We start from the raw sequence: 19543 nt of genomic DNA, 5'->3' as shown, positions 1-19543 counted from the left end.
TTGCAAATGAAATAAAAACTGCATTATTTTTTCCAACTTGCAAAGTAATTTTAAGCGTCAATTGAGAGAAAAAAATGCAAGTACAGACAGGGAATATTCTGAAAGAGAAGAGAAATGAGATAGAACTCAATGGAATAGATAAGACTCAACAGTAATTTTAAAGTATCAATAGAAGGTAAGGCAAACCAATAAATAGAAATGCAATTATATGTCAGAATTTCTATATGATTATGGTAGAATTGAAAATAAGTGGTAACTACTTAGGTTAAGGTGAGTACTTTGAATATGTAATGCTTTAAAACTACAGTAATGATTAATGGAAAGAGAAATAACTCCGCAACGGGAGAGGCCACAACAGTGAGAGGCCCACGTACCACAAAAACAAAAACAAAAAAAATCATGAAAAGAAGACTTTGACAACTATATGTAATGTTGGATCTCACTTTGGATGTAGAAAACAATCAGTTAATAGTAGTACATCAATAGAAGTCTCCTGTTTTAGGTAACTGTATCCTGCATAGGTAAGATGTTAATATAGGAAGCTGGGAAATATTAAAAACCCAAATGATCAACAAAAGAAACCTATGTACTACTTTTGCTACATTTTTGTAGGTATAAGGTTATATCAAAATAGAATTAAAAATGAAATAATGCTAGTATTTCTTGTTTTCAGTCTACTTCATGAAAAAAATACTCAAAACAGTTTTGATAGAGCCAATAAACCAAATATAAAATTCCAACAAAAATAGAACAAAATACAGCTCTTTGTTTAGAATTATCTTTTCTGAAAGTGCAATTAAAATTATGACAATAATAGGGGAGAATAGAAAAATGAACAAAATTTAGTTCACATATTCACTGGATGTAAAATGTTCATTTTTAGAAAAATTCAATTTTTAGCCTAATCAATAATTATAATGGCAAATATATCAACTGTAAAACACGAGACATTTTATTAAACCTGTCACCAAATCTGGTGAAAAATCCTCAATTAAAGAGAGAAAAATTCCTAAAATGACCCATAAGTACTTACAAATTGTGAAAAAAAACCCACAATTTGGAATTTCGATGAAACTGCATTTAAAAAGTATACAAATGGCCTTCCTATATCAATATGAAAATAAACTAGGTGTACAATCCCCATCATTACATTAAGAAAACTATGAAATGCTTGGGAATGAACTTAAAAAAACTAAACTAGCAGTATCCCAACATAACAATTTGATAAAAAAAATAGAAAGACATACCTTGCTGTTTGATAGGAAGACTCAATTTTAAAGAGATCTATTCTCTCCTAATTAATCTATTAAATTTGTTGCAAATGAAATAAAAACTGCATTATTTTTTCCAACTTGCAAAGTAATTTTAAGCGTCAATTGAGAGAAAAAAATGCAAGTACAGACAGGGAATATTCTGAAAGAGAAGAGAAATGAGATAGAACTCAATGGAATAGATAAGACTCAACAGTAATTTTAAAGTATCAATAGAAGGTAAGGCAAACCAATAAATAGAAATGCAATTATATGTCAGAATTTCTATATGATTATGGTAGAATTGAAAATAAGTGGTAACTACTTAGGTTAAGGTGAGTACTTTGAATATGTAATGCTTTAAAACTACAGTAATGATTAATGGAAAGAGAAATAACATGACAAAATATTTGATGCAAAAAAGAAAATACAGACCAAGAAATGATACTAATGCAAACATATTTTAAGAAAAACACAAAACTCAAAAGGCTAGCACATGATTATATTTTAATACACAACCAAAATACAAAACCCCATAGTAAATTGATAGCAATAAAATATGGTACTTCATTTGCACTGCATGACAAATGGTTAACATCCTTAATAAAAAATGAGTTCTTAGAAACCAGTAACAAAGACATTGATATATCAACGGAATGGAAAAAAAAAAAAAACAGAAGAAAATGAAGAAACACAAATGGCTAGTAAGGATTAAGCATATATGAAGATGACAGAGCTGAACAGTAACAGAAGAAAAGCAATTTCTTTGTAATACCATATTACCAAAGATTAAAAATGTAACATTTGTACAGTTTTAGGAAATATACCCACATAAACACTGGGGAACAAGATTGATGAGGTCCTGTCTGTATAGTAGGGAAAACTAATTTGGACTCAAAACTATAAATTTTGGATACCCTTAGTCCTAGCAGCTCCAAATCATTGGAATTATTTCAACAAATTAGTTGGATAAATTTACAATTTATATATAAACCATGTTTACTGTGTAGAAAATTTGTAGCTAGTATATAGACCCCCCCAAAAATAACTTGCATATTAATTTATCAATACACCCAAAAGGATATGCACAAAATTTCATTAATAGTAGATAACACAGACAGAGATGGCAGAATTAGAAGAGGAAAAAAGGCATTTAAAAAGTAAAATATTATACTTCACAAATTTCCATGTCCTTTGAAATCTTGAAAAAGATGATTTATCAGTCAATTTTAAATTTCCCTGTGATAAATGAAAATTTTAAAAATGTGCACCTAATACTTATGGGAGCACTGTAATGAAGCCTTGAAATTATACCATCCTGAGCTTCTCTGTGTAATAATGCCTCCATCATTCAAGCTCCTGAGATTTAGTCCAATGGCAACAATGAAAACAGTCAACATGCCTGGTTACAGTTCTCTCCAATATCACCCTTTAGGTCACTTTGAAACTTCAGCCTTCTCAGCCTGTTTTTGTGATCTACAGGGAGTGTCCATTGCAACACATCAATGAGGAATCTCTATACATTATGAAGACTGTCTTTGGTTTTACTGAAGATGGTGGCAGAAGCAATGGCATCAGTTTTTCCTATTCAGTCATCACCTGAGAAGACACACTGGGGAAAAAAATGGGAAAAGTTTAGTAGCATACTTCATGATACAACAGCTATTCTATTATGAAGAAATAACAGGTGGATCAAAATTCATTTTGGAATTTTCTAACTGAGAAAGCCCGATATTGGGAGTCTTTCTTCTTACATCTTGCTAAATGGACTGATCCTTCAAACTTTCTCTTCATGTTGTCTGTGTTTCTTTACTATGTATGGTTTCTTGTATCTCCAGATCACTCACTCATGATATCATGCAATCTACATACATTTCTGTACAAGAAACGTAATGCCTAAACATTACAATGAAAATAACCAAGGAGCTTAGACCATTTGACAAGAAAAACAGTAACTATATTAAAGATATAGAGACTACAACGGAACTTAGGAAAAGATTTGGCTCCTGACCCATTCATTATTCCAGGGTCCATCAAAATTGCTGAGTAGGTACCTCCCAAAACCATTAATCTTCTATTTAGCTATGATTTATCCTGAGGAAAAAAGAAACATTTTCTGATTAAAACTTTCACTTTCAAGGTTATCCCATGGACAGCAGGTAGGCAATGAGGCTCTCTGAGAAAGAATGTTTAAGGAATTTGTCAGCATTCACTCTTCACAGCACATCTCATGAATTATTAACCTTCCTGTGGGGTATAGTAAAAAATGAAGGGAAAAACTCCTGGTGTGTTAAGAGCAGGGATTCAGTATGTGTTATAACATTACTGATTTCATCAACAACTGTCCCCACTCATTCTTTTTTTAACAGTTCCATAGGTTTTGTAGTTCTAAGATTGTACCTTTCGGTATCAACGTATCGCACCTGGGCCTTTTCCCTTTTGCATTCCCCAAACTGACTTAATCCAAAAACCATGCACTTTTAACTTATCTTTTGCCTAATTTACTCCCCAAATCACAAAACAATTCAGTAAGACTTTATTTGATGCCAGGCAATGAATAAGACATTTGTCGGAAATTATCTGCAAGGGATTCTGAGTGTGAGAGAAGTGGAATTCTGAAAATCAAGGACCACCCCCCCAAAAAGAAAACAAAACAAAAACTACTGAAGTGCCACATTTGTAGCTCTTACCTACTGTGCCTTCTTTCATCTGGTTTTACAAGCTGTCTGGGTCTGCAGTCACCTTGGCACTATCCTACCATGCTATGGAATTTTGGTTGGCCACATGGCACCGTTAGCCAACAGAGTATGGCATAAAAGATGCCACATGACTTCTGAAACTAGTTCAGAAAGGCCATGCCACTTTCACAAGGCTGTAACACTTATTTTTATGATTCATGTGGGAACCTGGATGTGTGAAGGTACTCTAGTCGAAAGCCTCAGCTAAGCCCAACCTTCCAAGTCATCTAAAACCAGTGCCAGACGTGAGTGAAAAAGTATCCAGAAGACTCCAGTCGTCTGAATCACTCTCAATCGTTGGATTGGGCCTTCTTAATTGATCCCACAGACATTCTAGCACTGTCAGAAATTTTCACCCACAGAATCCATGGAAATAACACAATAATGTATTATCCATAACTGAGTTTTAGGATAATGTTACCCTGAACAATATCCACTAGCTGCCACCAAAAATCCATCAAGCTTAAGAAAAGCAGAATAATCAATTCCTGTCTAACCAAAGTGCCCCTCCCTGAATCAAATGAGCACTCAAAGTGTCCTTACACAATCATTATCGCCAAGGGGTTCTCCTGGGCCCAGGGATGGATGGAAGTGATGAACACTTGAAAAGAGGAATACTGCAACAGGTCTCATGGTACCAATTATTGAGATTGAAAACAAAGATGGCAAAAGTGTCTTTTCTTGGAACCATCATCTCCCTATAGGGAAAAACAAGAAACATTATAAGGTAAAATACATAGCATTCTGACCAAACACTGAAGTAGCAGGTAAATGGAGGTTCATGTTGAACTTTGTTACAATTTCAGTTAAGGCTTAGTAACAGTTCCTCATTAATCAATCCTATAGCTGATTCAACTCTCCAACTTCAATATGACGTTATTACTACTACTCTACTCTATCAGTGTTTTTTTTAGGTTGCCATGAACTTCTCTTTATCATACCACAAAACTACACATGCAAAAATAGTTGGTCTATTCTCTAATTTATAATTATTAAAATATTGACCATTTCCTTTATAATATTAGTTGTCATGTTTAGTCATAAGTAAATTAATTGAAGGAAGGCATAAGTAACCACCTACATTATTCATGGACTCCATCTTTAATAAAATTATATTTTTAAATAACTGGTTTACTTATTCTCAGGAATGTTTGTAACTCAAATGTACTCAAGAACAAAGTCTGCCCCCAGTGTTATTTTCCTGAGCTTAGCCAAAATCTCATCCTAATACAGCATTTCTTGATCCAGAACCTTCTTACCTGTGGTTTACAGTTGAGATTTATAAATTAAGGAACTTCACAGGAAGAATGTTCCTGATGATGTCAGACATCCTCAGGTTATCTGCATGTTATGCCTTTCTTTCATCACGTTCACCTGAGAAGCAAAGTATACAATATTTGACTTTAGAACTGACAGGAATAGTGAATGGAAATAATTAAACTAGCAAATATGACTGCCCAAAGAGCCTTTTTTTTTTTTTTTTACTTTTTCACCTTTTCAGAGTACATTTAGCACAAACATTGAGACTACTGAAACATTTTTCATGCCAATTCTGAATAATCTAAAAAGCCATAAAGACCTATTTGAAATCCTTCTGACAGACTCAACTACGATAAAAGAAAACAATCCATTTTCCAATTATGCCCATTAGTAAGAGTAATTTGAGTTTATCCCAAGAGATTCCTCCCCCTTACAATATGCCACAAATATGGCACTGCCTTATAAAATTACCCTTTGTGTTTGTCAACCCAAATATAATTGTTTAGCACCTACCTCAAATGCCATCTTCTCCCTTCTTTCCGTGGATAGTCCAATACTCTGTTTCACTGTGTAAAACTCTTTGCCGCACTAGCACTAGTATCTAAGTCACACGCTCTTCACGATCACTCAAAAACTATTAGTAACAGTCACTGGGAATACTAAGTTGGATACAACAGCCCAACACTCCCGAGATGTCAATAGGTAACGATGAAGACAGGCACAAATTGGTTGTATCTTTAACATTTCCTCTGTTGTTTAAACGTTGCTTCTGAAATACCTTTAAAGTTTTAAAGGTAGAAAGTGGCAGCAGTCCCTTCTTTTCTGATCTTTTTATACAGTAATGTTAAAATTTTGCCATGTTTTTCCAGATAACTTTCTATTCAATAATTCACATTTGCATTTTAGATTGTCATGTAGCAATACACAAATATATAAAGAATGTTTTAGTATTTAACTTACACATGTACAAAAATTTCAAAAAGAATGCTAAAATAATCACTATTGTAGTAACACTAATGAGTAAGCATTACTTAACTCCATTATCACGTCTGAATAATCCCATTCCCAAGGAACAGTAACCATTAATATTTCAAATAGAAAAACCAGAGGCATATGGACACACCTCAGCACACACTTAGCTGATATTTGTACAAAAAAGACAATTTAGAAAATCAACTTAAAACACCCTTCAATATCAGAATACTTTTTCAGTGTTTGAATGATATTCATATGAATTAGCTATCATTACAATCGTTCTTTTAATGATGTGTATTTCATACATTCAAATTATTTGTTATACTTGACCTATAACATACTTTCTTCTTTATGGATTTGAGAGTAGGAATACATAAAATCCCATCAGCAGATTGTATCATTTCAAAAAGTTTACACACTCAAATTTCAATTGTCATTGCCAAACTTGTTCAAAAAGATGTACTGATTACACTTTAATACTGGATAGGATTCTAAGAAATTCGTTATTTACATTATAGGCAACTGAGAATACTTTTGACATTGGTTACTGATTATAACATACAAATTAACTACTCTCCAGAAAATTTTCAAAAGCTCTCAGAAAAATAAAACATTCATAATCATGGAAATTCTGTTCTCATACAGATGTATATATGGAAACAAAAAAAATCCACAGCTGCTTAAACGTTTTATATAAAAATTAATATTCGTTTAGATATAACATGAAGTGGGCTTCTACACGTTTAAGCTTACAATTGAAATATTATTTCCATTTAAAAAAAACAAGTAAAGCAATAAGCTAATAAATGAGAAAGAACACTATCATATCTATACCCCTAGAACTAATTTTACATATGTACATGTATATACATTTATAATATGCATGCATATGCGTATACATATATAAATTTGCAAACAGTAGGTTTACATAGCATAGCAAAATAACCATTACTTCAGCAATGTTATATAACTATGAATATACCTGCAGTTTAAAACGACAATTCCCTTCTCATGTCTTCCTTTTTCTTCCTAAAGATGAAAATATATCCCATGGGCATTTGTTTGTTTGTTAAAAGTATACAGTCTAATCTTATAACATGAGATCCTAAAAATCTGAAGATATGGAGACAATCTGTGTACCCCTATCCCCAAAAACCCACTACATAAACACCAAAATGTTACAAAGCCCTAAAAGGTCAACTCCTAGTTACCTATTACACCGCTAAAACATTTATAGAAACCACCTCATGATCCTTTACAATGAGATATTTACAAATTTGTACTTTGTGAAATTCCATGCCATCTAGAAAAACTAATTTTTAAATGATAAATTTACTGTTATTTACAAGGTTGTCTTGAATGTTGTCATGCAGTCCAATTAAACACAAAACTGTATAATTCAAAGAGAATAAAATCTCCTGATTAAAATCTGTAATGCCCTATTAGCAACACAACTACAAATTATGACTTGGCTTTTTTAATATATAAAAATCCAAGCAACTAAACAATGATTAAAATGTAAAATTTTCTTTTAGATGAGAATGCAAAAGTGAAAAAATACCCTTTTAACTTTTGCTTTCCCATAACTCAACAGATCCCGAAATATGTATACAGCTCAAGAAATCCACAGTTCCATCAATTTCACTGCTGAGACATAAGAAGAAAACAATGAAACTTTACAGTGAATTATTTACAAAATTATACTTTGTGAGACTCTATACATCTAGAAAGTCTAGATGATAAAAATTAAAAACTCGTATCTGCCTATTTACAAAGTTGTCTTGAATATTGTCATGCAACCAAGGGAACACATACAGAACTGTGTATAGTTCCAGGAGGTAGTATAAAGTCTCTCTGACAAAGTCATTTATTAATTTGAATATTAAGGGGAAAAAAAAGAAAACAAAGTAAAAAAAAGAAATACAAGGGGAGGGATGAGTAGTTGGAGCAAAGAGGATTTCTAGGGCCATTAAAACACGATGACAATGAATACATGTCATTATATGTTTGCCTAAACCCACAGAATGTAGAACACCAAGAGTTAACCATAATATAAACTACTGACATTGGGTGATTTATGATGTGATGTGTCAATATGGGCTCATGAATTATAACAAATGTACCACTCTGATGGGGGAATGTGATAATAGGGGTGGACTATACATGTGCTGGGTTGATAATGGGGGAGGGATTATGCATGTGTTGGGGCAGGGGGCATATGGGAAATCTCTGTGCCTTCCCCTCAATTTTTCTGTGAACTTAAAACTGCCCTTAATAAAAAGTCTTAATAAAAAATAATATAAATGAACTATATCAGGAATCTCGGTACATCCAGAAACACCAAATGAATTTACATGGTGTAAGTTTTAAATATACATACTTGATACAATGGCAAATTCTTCTTCTATATGAGAACAGGGTAAATGCATAATCTTGTCAACATTTCCTCTTAACAACCAAACTAATATATGATAAATTCTGCATAGCTCCAAGAGCCTGTTTGTCAACTTCATTGCCATGTTGATTTTAAAAGACAACAGTATCAATACTAACACATTTACAATGAAAGTTTTTACAAAATTATACTTTTTGAGACTCTCAGTACATCTAGAAATACCAGATGTTTAAAACTAAATTATTTCTCTTGTCCCTTATTTACAAAATTGTCTTGGTTATTGCCATGTAACGAACACAGAAACATTTCTATAAAATGTTCTTTAGAAAAATGAATTTCATCATGAACCTCAGCACATGTGGGAAAATAAGTTATATCTACATGTCCTACAAATAGAGGTAAAACTATATGTATATCAGAAATGTCTATATCTAGAAAGAACATGTGTTTGTAATGTAATTACATATACAGAAGTCTAAATGTCACTCAGCTAAGTGAGACTTAGTGTACCATTTCATTTCTACAAGAATAAAAAAGCTTATGTATTAATTTTAGGTAAATATACGTTCAAAACTATGACAGAAATTTCTGCACATCTATTGAATTATATGGTATAAAAAACAAACATCTGATCACATGCACACAACTACCTAATAATTCCCCCCCCCCATACAGACCAAGTATAAACACATAGGGGTCATGTAACACTTCTATTGGTAATAGATATTTTTCACCATTAGTTCAACATTAATATATTAATTGTGTGTATGTGTGTGTATGGAGAGGGAGTTCCTAAATACCTAGGAAGTTGTTATAGAAGAGCTTGTCTGTTCAACACACAGCAGTCAAATGCTTCCCTGCTCTGTCCCAACATTTAAAACTCAAAAATTTCACTGGAATAAGCACAACTGTACAAGTTTAAGCATTTAAAAATATGAATGGCAATGATTTCTACACTTTAAACAAAGAATGTCTAATTACAAAACCTCAATAACATAAAAACAAAAAACCCTCAAAAATCAAGCGTAATTCATGAAGATGCTCACTCTACTATATCTATGATCAATGATTACAACTTTAACATTTAAGTGAAAAGGTATTTCCAAAATTGACAGAAATTATATATCCAAAATTATTTCATGAAATAACATGTATCTTCAATACAGAAAACAAAGTAATAACACAATCCTGAGCAACCAAATATATCCCAAATGGATGTGGTTTAGCAATTCAATTTCCCAAAATAGTGTTTTCACCTTTGTCTATCAGTTTGGTGCTCACAAAATATATGCCTACTCAGCAAATACTAGGCAGATGTTATTTTAAAAAACACAAGACCAACATTTGTTTACCACATATCTAGCAGCCTCACAATATCCTCCGGCAACTAAATAAAGTTCATAAACTAAAACTTCCTACATCATCTGCCCTCAAGGCCAAATGGTAATTGTTTAAGCCAAAAAATAATTCCATTCTATGACTTTTAATATCACTAGTTTTATAAAACACATACGTGCATGTATTCATGTGTGTATATGTATACATATGTATATGTTAAGAAATCCCTATAAATCAAGGACTAAAAGTTTAAAGCAAAACTATTATATATTCTAACTATTTTATTAACAACCATCTATAAAAACACCCCTTTAGCTGCCCAATTATTCGCTAAGATAATCTGACAATCAGCAAAAATTTTCACTCTATATAGTTAATATTTTACAAAACATGCAGAAATTATAGCTCATATGCCTAAAAAACATATAATAATGGTGTCTATTATATACACATAATACAAAAACATTCCTTTGGTCAGCCCACTATTTAATGAACTCAGGTGTGACATACCATCACTAACATCATCCATAAAAATTTACAAATTGCCTATACAAATAGAAATAAGTACTTTAAAACAACAATTCATAATTTTCATTAAAAGTCAAATTCCACTCACAAACGAAAATTTTTCTAACCTATGCTATTTTACCACATGTGGAGCTTTCTCTAAGATATACAAAGAGCTGTGTTCTATTTGTACACAAATATATCTGCAAACTATAAACAAAGGCAGTCCAGTGATGTTTTCACCATGATGAATCCTGTCATAAAACTGATATATTTATATTAAATACTACACAATGTATTTCTCACCACAACCTAAAAATTGAGTCTAGTGATCCAATGAACACAATGAGAGGCTAAATGGAACATTTTTTTTGGCAAACAAAAATATTTCTATACTATTAGGTTGGTATGTATTTACAATGTTTATACATGTAGAAAATTAGAGGTTAAAAAAAAAGAAAAAGAAAATTAGAGGTTAAACAAGAAAACATTATAACATTGTTTATAACAAACTGTTTAACAACTTCTACCAGAAATGAATTAATATTGATAGGCAAGTCCACTGGCAAAACGAAAAAAATTCTACCTGTGTTTAACATTAGAACATTTATAAAATATATGTAGATGCCCAACATATCTGAGCATGGAGTAAAGCCCAGATGCTGTTTAAGAACTGTCTCTGTGCATATGCATATAAACACACAACCCTCCAAAACCCCCTAATTCTCTATCTCCTAAATTCAGCTTTTATTTACCTAATACAAAGCGGTCTAGAAATTCCTCTCAGTAACCAACATTACAATCTAGTAACTGAAGTGCCCAAAATGTCACCCACCTCTATGCCTGACAGGATGGTACAGCAGTCTTTCTATTATATACAAAGCAATAAAAAACACCCACTCAACCCTGATCATACAACTGTTCATAGAGGCTCTTCTCCTGTGCAAAAATTCCATCATGATAATGCAATCTCATACCATACAAATTTTAACATAAAAATCATTTACAGGATAACATCTACAACCAGATAGAGCACCCTTAATAAAATTTCTTAGGTAACAATTGTATACAGAACAATCCCCTCCCCCCAAAAACCCACCACAATAATCCAATCAAATTATTTGAAATGTATTATCATTCAGAGATATTCTAACAATCCTTATTTCTATAATCATGTATTAAAAATAATTCTTCTACATATATTAGCAAACTCTTTGTTAGCATTTGCAATACATTAAGAAATATCACAAAGCAATTATATTTGGTTATTTCATACACAGTACTCTCAAAATGCATATAAACACTAATTACTGCTTTCCTTTGCTTTTCTGATTGATGTATTAAACATTCCCATGTCCTTCTCTTTTCTGCTATCCATAAACAATACAGAATCGTGTATAGCTTACAAAAAGGGATCCTCACAATCCCTTTCTTAAGTTTTTTCCAGAAGACAATTTTACCAAACATGTTTTTAGAAACTTCCTTAGGAAACAAGCTGTATTATTACAACATTCATCTTAAAAAGTATCTAAAAATAATAGATTTATGTTTATAAATGTAGGCCTCTGTACTTGAGTATTAGATTCCAAAAGATTAAGCAAAGAAAGAATAAAATACAATAAACTATTACATGTTGAATTTCATTCTCTTCATCTCCTAACATTCAATGAACAGTTCACACATATTCATCATTCACTGAGTATTTTAAATTTTAATTTCAATACCATTACCCAAACACAATTTTTCTAAGTATTTAAATAAATTCATAAGGTACATATATCCAGTTAATTAGTTAATGGGATTAGATTTCAAGTTGTTTTAAAATGCCGTAGGGGAAAATAAGGTTTATCACATATGCATACAAACGCCACATATATAGGGTTTTTTACTGGTAACTTTCAAAGGCAAGTTGATATTCCATGGCAAGGAAAATATTCCACCCCACCAATCCAAAGATTGCCAATGAAATGCAAATATACAAGAGCCAAGATGAAGTACAGGCTAGTATAAATCTCTATTTTGTCTATAATTTTAGAGCTGGTGAAGCTTCCAGGTAAACTCAAGATCTGTTGTCCTTCCCTTCCTATCCACATATTCCTACAGGGTTAGTTTATGTTTACTTGAGTTTGTACAGACTAGCCAATACTTTAAGTTTTACCCAGCTGAAATAATTTTCAATTCAGTAGGTACCCTTCACACACTTGAATCTTGGGGAGAAACCTGGAATGACAGATGCTGTCCTGATGCTGTTGGATCAGGCAAATCAATACAGATTAAAAGATCTAGAAAATGTCTCTACAGGAGGGCCCTGGCCAAAAAACCCTTAAATTGGTATGAGGTGTAGACTTCTGTAGCAGTCCATAAGTAAAATTGCTCAGGATACTCCAGAAAAATCTGCTCATCTATGTTAACAGAAAAACAGTTTGCGAAACTACCCTAAAATCATCCTGGGTTGCAATCACATTGTATCTTGCTGTGCAAATTTCTTGAGATTCTTATGGACCAAAGGGTAAGAGGAAAGGAGTGTCTGAATTTTATGAATCCAAATGTTCAGCCACTAGAACTGGAAAATTTCCAGTTTTGACAGTGGCAAAAGATGCTCTAAATATTACCAGTTTATATAATCTTTGTCCTCTTCTCTGATTATTGCTTATTTCTAACACTTTTAAAACATGTCAACTGTAGATTTATCAAGGACATGATGTAGTTTCGTCATCTTTCCCAAAGACTGCTATGGCAGACAGATCAATTAGAGAATCTGAAGCTAGAAGTAAGGGGACCAGTTAGAAGTTTCAATATGAAAGGTAGCTCCAAAACAGCCATCTATATTGGAGTATCTATTGTGCAAAAAAGATTCTAAGTTCCTGGATGAAATCCTTTGTCCATCTTTCTTAGGCTCCATTCATGTCCATGAATGATAGCCAATCACCTTCTAGTTGACATCATGTTTCAAATCTCTGTAAAATTGATAGTGAAATATATATTACACAATGATTTTAAAAGGATGTTTATGAATTAATTTGAGATATTTCCCATTTATTTGCCATTATTTTCTTTGAATTATCTGTACATGTGTTTGCCATTTCAAAAACAAGTATTCAAAGTCTTTTCTTTTACAATGAGTTGTAGGACAATGTTTAAGGTGCATTATAAAAACCAAGAGAATAAATAATCAATATATTTTGCCAACCTAAGTAATATCACAGATGAATTTTCACATACTTTTATGTGGTCAAGTACTCTGTTAGCCACTAGTCAGTAAACTCTGTTGTATATGCCTCAACAACTATGCCCTCTTGATTTCTAAGAGGTATGCTCTAGAAATAAATTCAAATAAAGACATGACTTTTGTTTCTATACATGAAGATTTATTCTCCAGTGAGCTAGACTGAAACAGGGAAAGGTGTCCCATAACAAAGACAACAATTTCTCTTTCCACCAAAGCCCCAAATCGAAATTTGGCACTCTCACATAAGTGAGTTGAAGGCAGTACCATCCAGGGAATTCCCTGGCGGCCCAGTGATTAGGACTCCACACTTTCACTACTGAGGGCCTGGTTTCAATACCTGGTCTGAGAACTAAGATCCCATAAGCAACACAATGCAGGCAGTGGGAGAAAGTACCACCCAATACCCTGCTTCCAGGCTGTGGCACAATAAACTTCCTTGTTTCTTGACTCAACCCTTACAAAAAAAAAAAAAAAATCAGAAAATAAAGGTTAAACTGGAAGCCAAATTTTGCCTATACTATAAGGCAAATTTCTTGTACCTTTTGTTCATTCATGTGTTGATTCTACCAGTAATTAAGACAACAATGTAACAAAAATTACTATCCATCAAAAACCTACTAGATGCCAACTTTTATGACACGCCTTGGAAAAAGAACAGTCATAATGACACCAAGACCTCTAGTGAACCATTAATGTTTCATTCTCCTATCTATGCACATTCTTGTAACCATTTTTCCAAAACCTGTCATGTTATAATCTTAGACAAACAAAAATATTATTCAGTAACTCAGGCTTTTATAGAAGTTTCTTCATTGTGACTTCAGCGATTTTGGGGGGTGGAATATTTGTACTGTTACTTTGACATCACTTAGGGCCATAATTCACTCTTTTAGTCGAGAAAACACCCCGTCTAAAATTAAAATCCAGTGTCTAGCCAAGTTCTCTAGAGAAGGTTACACATTATGCAAAAGATAATTAGAGAAATATAATGCCTGAATTGTCTGCCATCCTACAAAAGAAAAATCGGTATCACTGCAATAACTTATTCTCATAGTAATCATACCGCAATTTTTAAAAATCCTCTGTGATTTCTTATTTTATTCAGTCCAAGCCATGGAAATGAAGTCTCCTTGTTTCAAGTCTGGGTTCATTCTTCAGTTGCTACAGCAGGGGGAGTGACTCTGTTTAGACTCATATTTTATATTCTTTACCACTTACAAACCTAGAGGAATCCCAACTAAAGTGACTAATTTTCAGATTTCATAAGTAAAGTGGACAGTTCATTATAACACTAATACTACAGAGAACCATCCTTAGAAAACAGTACTAGATTTCAATAACCAATATGGCCAACAGAGTATTTATTTACTGCTAAGCTATAACATATTTGATGAAATTTCCCCAGAAAACAGGACACCTGGAAATCTACTGGTATTGCCAGTTTATGGTCCACTTAAAATGACCCAGAAGTGGATGCTTAAAATAAAATATATATGCCTAAATGCAAAGTAATTCAAGTTATGCATAGTTCAGTGACTAAAACAGAAGATAAACTGGATAAACCTTACCCTAAAAGTATAAGTAGTAGGTAGAAGTTACCACATCTAGGAAATCAACACACTATTCACTGAGATCATATCCCTTAGAAATATTTGTTAAAACATCTACTGTTTCCTAGAAATTTTTGTTTATTGGTTATTTTTATGACTGAAGGGCAGAAGTCACAGGAACAAGGTTTCTTCATCTACCATTTGAGAAGTTGAATGAAGTATCCTGTAGCAAAAACCCAGCAGCTCCCCTGTACTAACTGCACCTATTCACTGCTGGCAAAGATGGACTGGCCATGTGAACACCTGAAGCTGTATATTAACATTCACATCTAGAACATCATAACTAGATTTCAAATACTGCTCTTCTAGTAGGCCTTCACCATGTAACTAAGCAAGAGAGGTACTCTCACCCCTATGAACTCAAACAGCACTTTATTTCCACTTTCGAACAAAAATGACTAAAATGTATCCCTATAAATACATTGTGAAAACTTCATGACAAAGTATTTAGCTTTTCTGAAACACATCCTGGTATATACTAAATAGCTATTCCCAGATAAGGGCCAAACTGACTACTGAGACTACTGAGTATTAAGAGTATGAAATTAGATATCAGACAGCCCTAGATTCTAATTTCAGATATTTCACTAAAAGAAGTAACTGTAAAGTATCTAATAACATTTAAAAAAATCAGTAATGTCATATTTCTTAAACATTTACTCTGTGATAGGCTCTGAACCCACTGACCAACTGCAGGCAACTGAAGAAAAAAAAAAAAAACAAACTATCCTTAAACACCAACATCCCTGTGAGGGCACTTACCACACTCATTGCGTTTCGTATGTGTTCCATAAATATTCTCTCTGGACATCACTTAGACACCTAGAACTCTGTCATTCAATGTTTGATCCAAGAGGTGGCAGCTTCCTTTTTATATGTCTCTGTTTCCATCTCACCACCTGTGTGCCTTCTGAGATCCAAGGGTGAGCTCCCATTTTTGCTTTGAACAGTGTGTGTGGGCACACACACACACACACACATATATACACACACATATATGTATATATATGTATATATAAAAAAAAAGAGAAAATAATTAGCTCAGAAAAATCTATGAAAAGAAAAAAAGGGATATTTGAAGAACTGGCAAAGTGTACGACTACACCTGCCATTTCTAGTTATTCAGTTTTCACATGTCAAGCCAACATTTTCTGCCAAGAATAACGTCCTCTGAAAAGTCTATTGAGGCACATTGACTGGATTTCAGAGTGTCCTTTTAAGCTCAAATTTTGAAATCATCATGTTCAGACAAGGTCCTGTGTCATCATAAACCTAGCCAAGGCCTCTGCAATACACTTTTACTTTTTTCTTTAAACAAGGTTATTTTACCTTGTGGTTTGGTCCACAAAAGGAGTGGTTTGTTTCTGTCCTAAAGGCAGCTAATACGACTTTTAGCCTCGTTGCAACACTACTGGGTAGTATCCACAATGACATTTCAGAAAATTCAGTGACCAAATTCTCTCTTCCTTTGGCACTGCATGACTGAAAAAGATTCAAGACCAAAAAAAAAAAAAAAAAAAACCATGATAACATGCATTGCTTTATTTTAAGAAAATACAAATACTGAACATTATTATATTTATGGCCAGTCCCAAGGGAATTAGAATGCAAAGATGAGTAAAACAGAATCTGGCAATGTATTATAAACTGAATACCATGTATCTGAAAATTTCATGATACAGTAGAGGCTTATAACTATATGCTGAAATCAGTAAAAGTTTTATTTGAAATTAATACAATGAAGTGTTTTTTCTGATCTTTTTAAGATTTTGAAAATTCTAGACAAGTACTACCATTTTCACATAATTCCATAAATTACTTCTACCATTAAAGAACTATAAAACAAAACATTAGTTTTGTGTACAAAAATTAAAGACTTCTGATCTCACTTATAATGTGGAATCTAAAAAATCTGAATAGAATGGTGATTGCTTCCAGGGGCTTAGGGGGTGGGGGAAATAGGGAGATGCTGATCAAAGGCAATAAACTTTCAATTATAAGACGAATAAGTTCTAGGGGCCTAATGTACAGCATGGTGACTAGTTAACATTATTACACTGTATACTAAAAATTTGCTAAGATGGTAGATCTTAAATATTCTCACAAAAAAAAGAAATGGTAACTATTTAAGGTAATAGACATGCTAACTAAACTTACTGTGATAATCTTCTCACTATATATACACATTACAAAACATCATGCTGCATACCTTAAAATTATACAATGTTATTTATCACTTAGATATCAATGAAGTTGGAAAAAAATTACAGGACTTTAAAATTTGACAGGATTACATGATTAAGTAACAATGAGACTATGAAGGCAGGGAACTATGTCACATCTGACATGCTTTTACAACAAGTCCAGTTAACCTATCACATAAGCACAGAATACCACAAATAACTCAGAAACATAAAGGTTATTTAAAGTAGTATAACTATTATATCCCAGAATTCTTACTTCAGTTTTAAAAAGTCCCAGAATTCTAACTGAAACTGTAAATAAACCACACTGAAAATATGTATTGCTATGCAATGTGTATATATTTATGGAGTCACAGTTAATAAATGTGAACAGGAAACCAGGAAGTTGTTGTCCAACCATGTTTTAGATGAAACATGTATTCATTTAAATGCAGGAATGCAGGAAAAATTCTTAGGGACATCAAGTATTTACTTCCATGAATGTTTGCAAACTTAGTATACTGGTACATGACCCCAACAGAACTCTGCAGAAGCTTTGAATTAGCAATCCATAACAAAATACCCACACTTACCTTATACCCGACATGCAATTATATGCATATCTGCGTCCCAAGTTTTCTTAGTATATTTTCCACAATTAAGAGCTCTCAAAAAAAATTCAACGAAGCTCTAGGCAGAGAATACCATTATCACCAAACAAAAACAGCCATTAGAAATACGCATCTTGCAGAATCTAGAGCTCTCATCACTCACCTCTAACTTGCAAAAGAGGCCATCTTTAGTTAAGAATATTAGAGAACAAGTCTTCTTCAAATATGCCGTGTGACCACTCATGTCAAAATCTAAAGGCCATGCATGCCAGCAGATGTATACAAGGATGAATGTCTTCCCTACAAAAACAGAAAAAAGAGCACCACAAATTATTTGAAGTTGATCCAGTGAGGAGACCGCTCAGACATACTCTTACTCTAAATACTGAAGGTTGTATCTGTCATATATATCAGGGTCAATTTTATCCTAAGAGAATGGTTTTGTCTACAGTGATCCAGATGCCTGGGGCTCTGATAACCACAGTTCCTTTGTAACATTCACAAACTCTGAAAAAAGTATCACATATGTATTATAAAAATCTCCTAAACCAAGGAAGGCTTGGCCTCTTTTGTTCCTTACCTCATAGTGGCCATTAATCTTAAAAACTACTTTGGGATAGACCACATAAAGTTGGTGCCAGCAACTGTAGTCATTTTGAAGGCCCCTTTTCTTCCAGAGACTGTTACTTGAAAGGCCATGATTTAAAAGCTAGAAAAGGAAACACAAATACAACCTCTGGTGATAAACATCGAAGGAGAAGATACAATCAGTCTACCAGTCTTCAATTATTAAGGAGTTACTACCAATCTCTAACTGTGGTATTTTACAAGCTAATTCCTATAATCAATAAGGACTCATTTATTGTCTAGTTTAAACCTTAGCCGTAAAGCTTAAAACCTCCTACCTCTTCCTTTTAAAAGTGATTTCACTGTTCCCTAACCAATTCTAACTAGATCTAGATATCTGGCCATTCCTTAACTATTTAACTGGAAGATAATGTCTACTTCTCTGAACACTTCCCATACATCACTAACTGATTGATGCAGCTGGATATATCATAATTTGTACTTAGGAGTGTCAACTGTCCCTGGCGGTCCAGTGGTTAAGACTCCATGCTTTCGACGCAGGGGGCGCTGGCTCAATACCTGGTCAGGGAACTAAGATCCTACATGCTACGTGGCATGGCCAAAAAGTAAAATTAAAAAGAAAAAAGTGTCAACTATATTTCAGAGTGTAAGTTATCTTTAACACAACTTGTCTCAAATATACAGTCTCCCCAGCTCCCAAGACCCACGCTCTGCCATTCATTTAAAAATTTGTAAGTAAATACTTACTAGTAGGGAATGATGATTACTCCAGGATAGTGTCATCTCTCTGACAGCACAGGCACAGGGCACTGTAAAAAGCTAATCAACTGAGGTAAACTTGCAAGCAAAAGGAGTACCC

At 33.2% G+C, this 19543-nt stretch overlaps 1 long non-coding RNA gene and 1 other non-coding gene across 3 annotated transcripts; both read right to left on the bottom strand.

Annotated features, from left to right (window-relative positions):
• Positions 1–1758: 1758 nt before the first annotated feature.
• Positions 1759–18799, bottom strand: LOC102981156 (uncharacterized). 2 transcript variants are annotated; one of them, XR_003681715.2, is made up of 9 exons: positions 18677–18799; positions 18260–18396; positions 18079–18175; positions 16065–16784; positions 14756–14853; positions 5762–13420; positions 5248–5362; positions 4532–4686; positions 1759–2862 (listed from the first exon to the last, which is right to left on the bottom strand). It is a non-coding gene; the product is annotated as an uncharacterized lncRNA (long non-coding RNA). The 2 variants fall into 2 exon arrangements; XR_448771.4 differs by lacking the exon at positions 14756–14853.
• On the bottom strand, positions 16502–16575 carry LOC112066313 (small nucleolar RNA SNORD107). Its single transcript, XR_002892554.1, has one exon. It is a non-coding gene; the product is annotated as a small nucleolar RNA SNORD107 (small nucleolar RNA).
• Positions 18800–19543: the final 744 nt, after the last annotated feature.

The sequence above is a fragment of the Physeter macrocephalus genome, chromosome 11 (assembly GCF_002837175.3).
Source record: "Physeter macrocephalus isolate SW-GA chromosome 11, ASM283717v5, whole genome shotgun sequence".
In the NCBI taxonomy this organism is placed as follows: domain Eukaryota; kingdom Metazoa; phylum Chordata; class Mammalia; order Artiodactyla; family Physeteridae; genus Physeter; species Physeter macrocephalus.
This window is presented reverse-complemented; position numbering and strand designations above follow the sequence as displayed.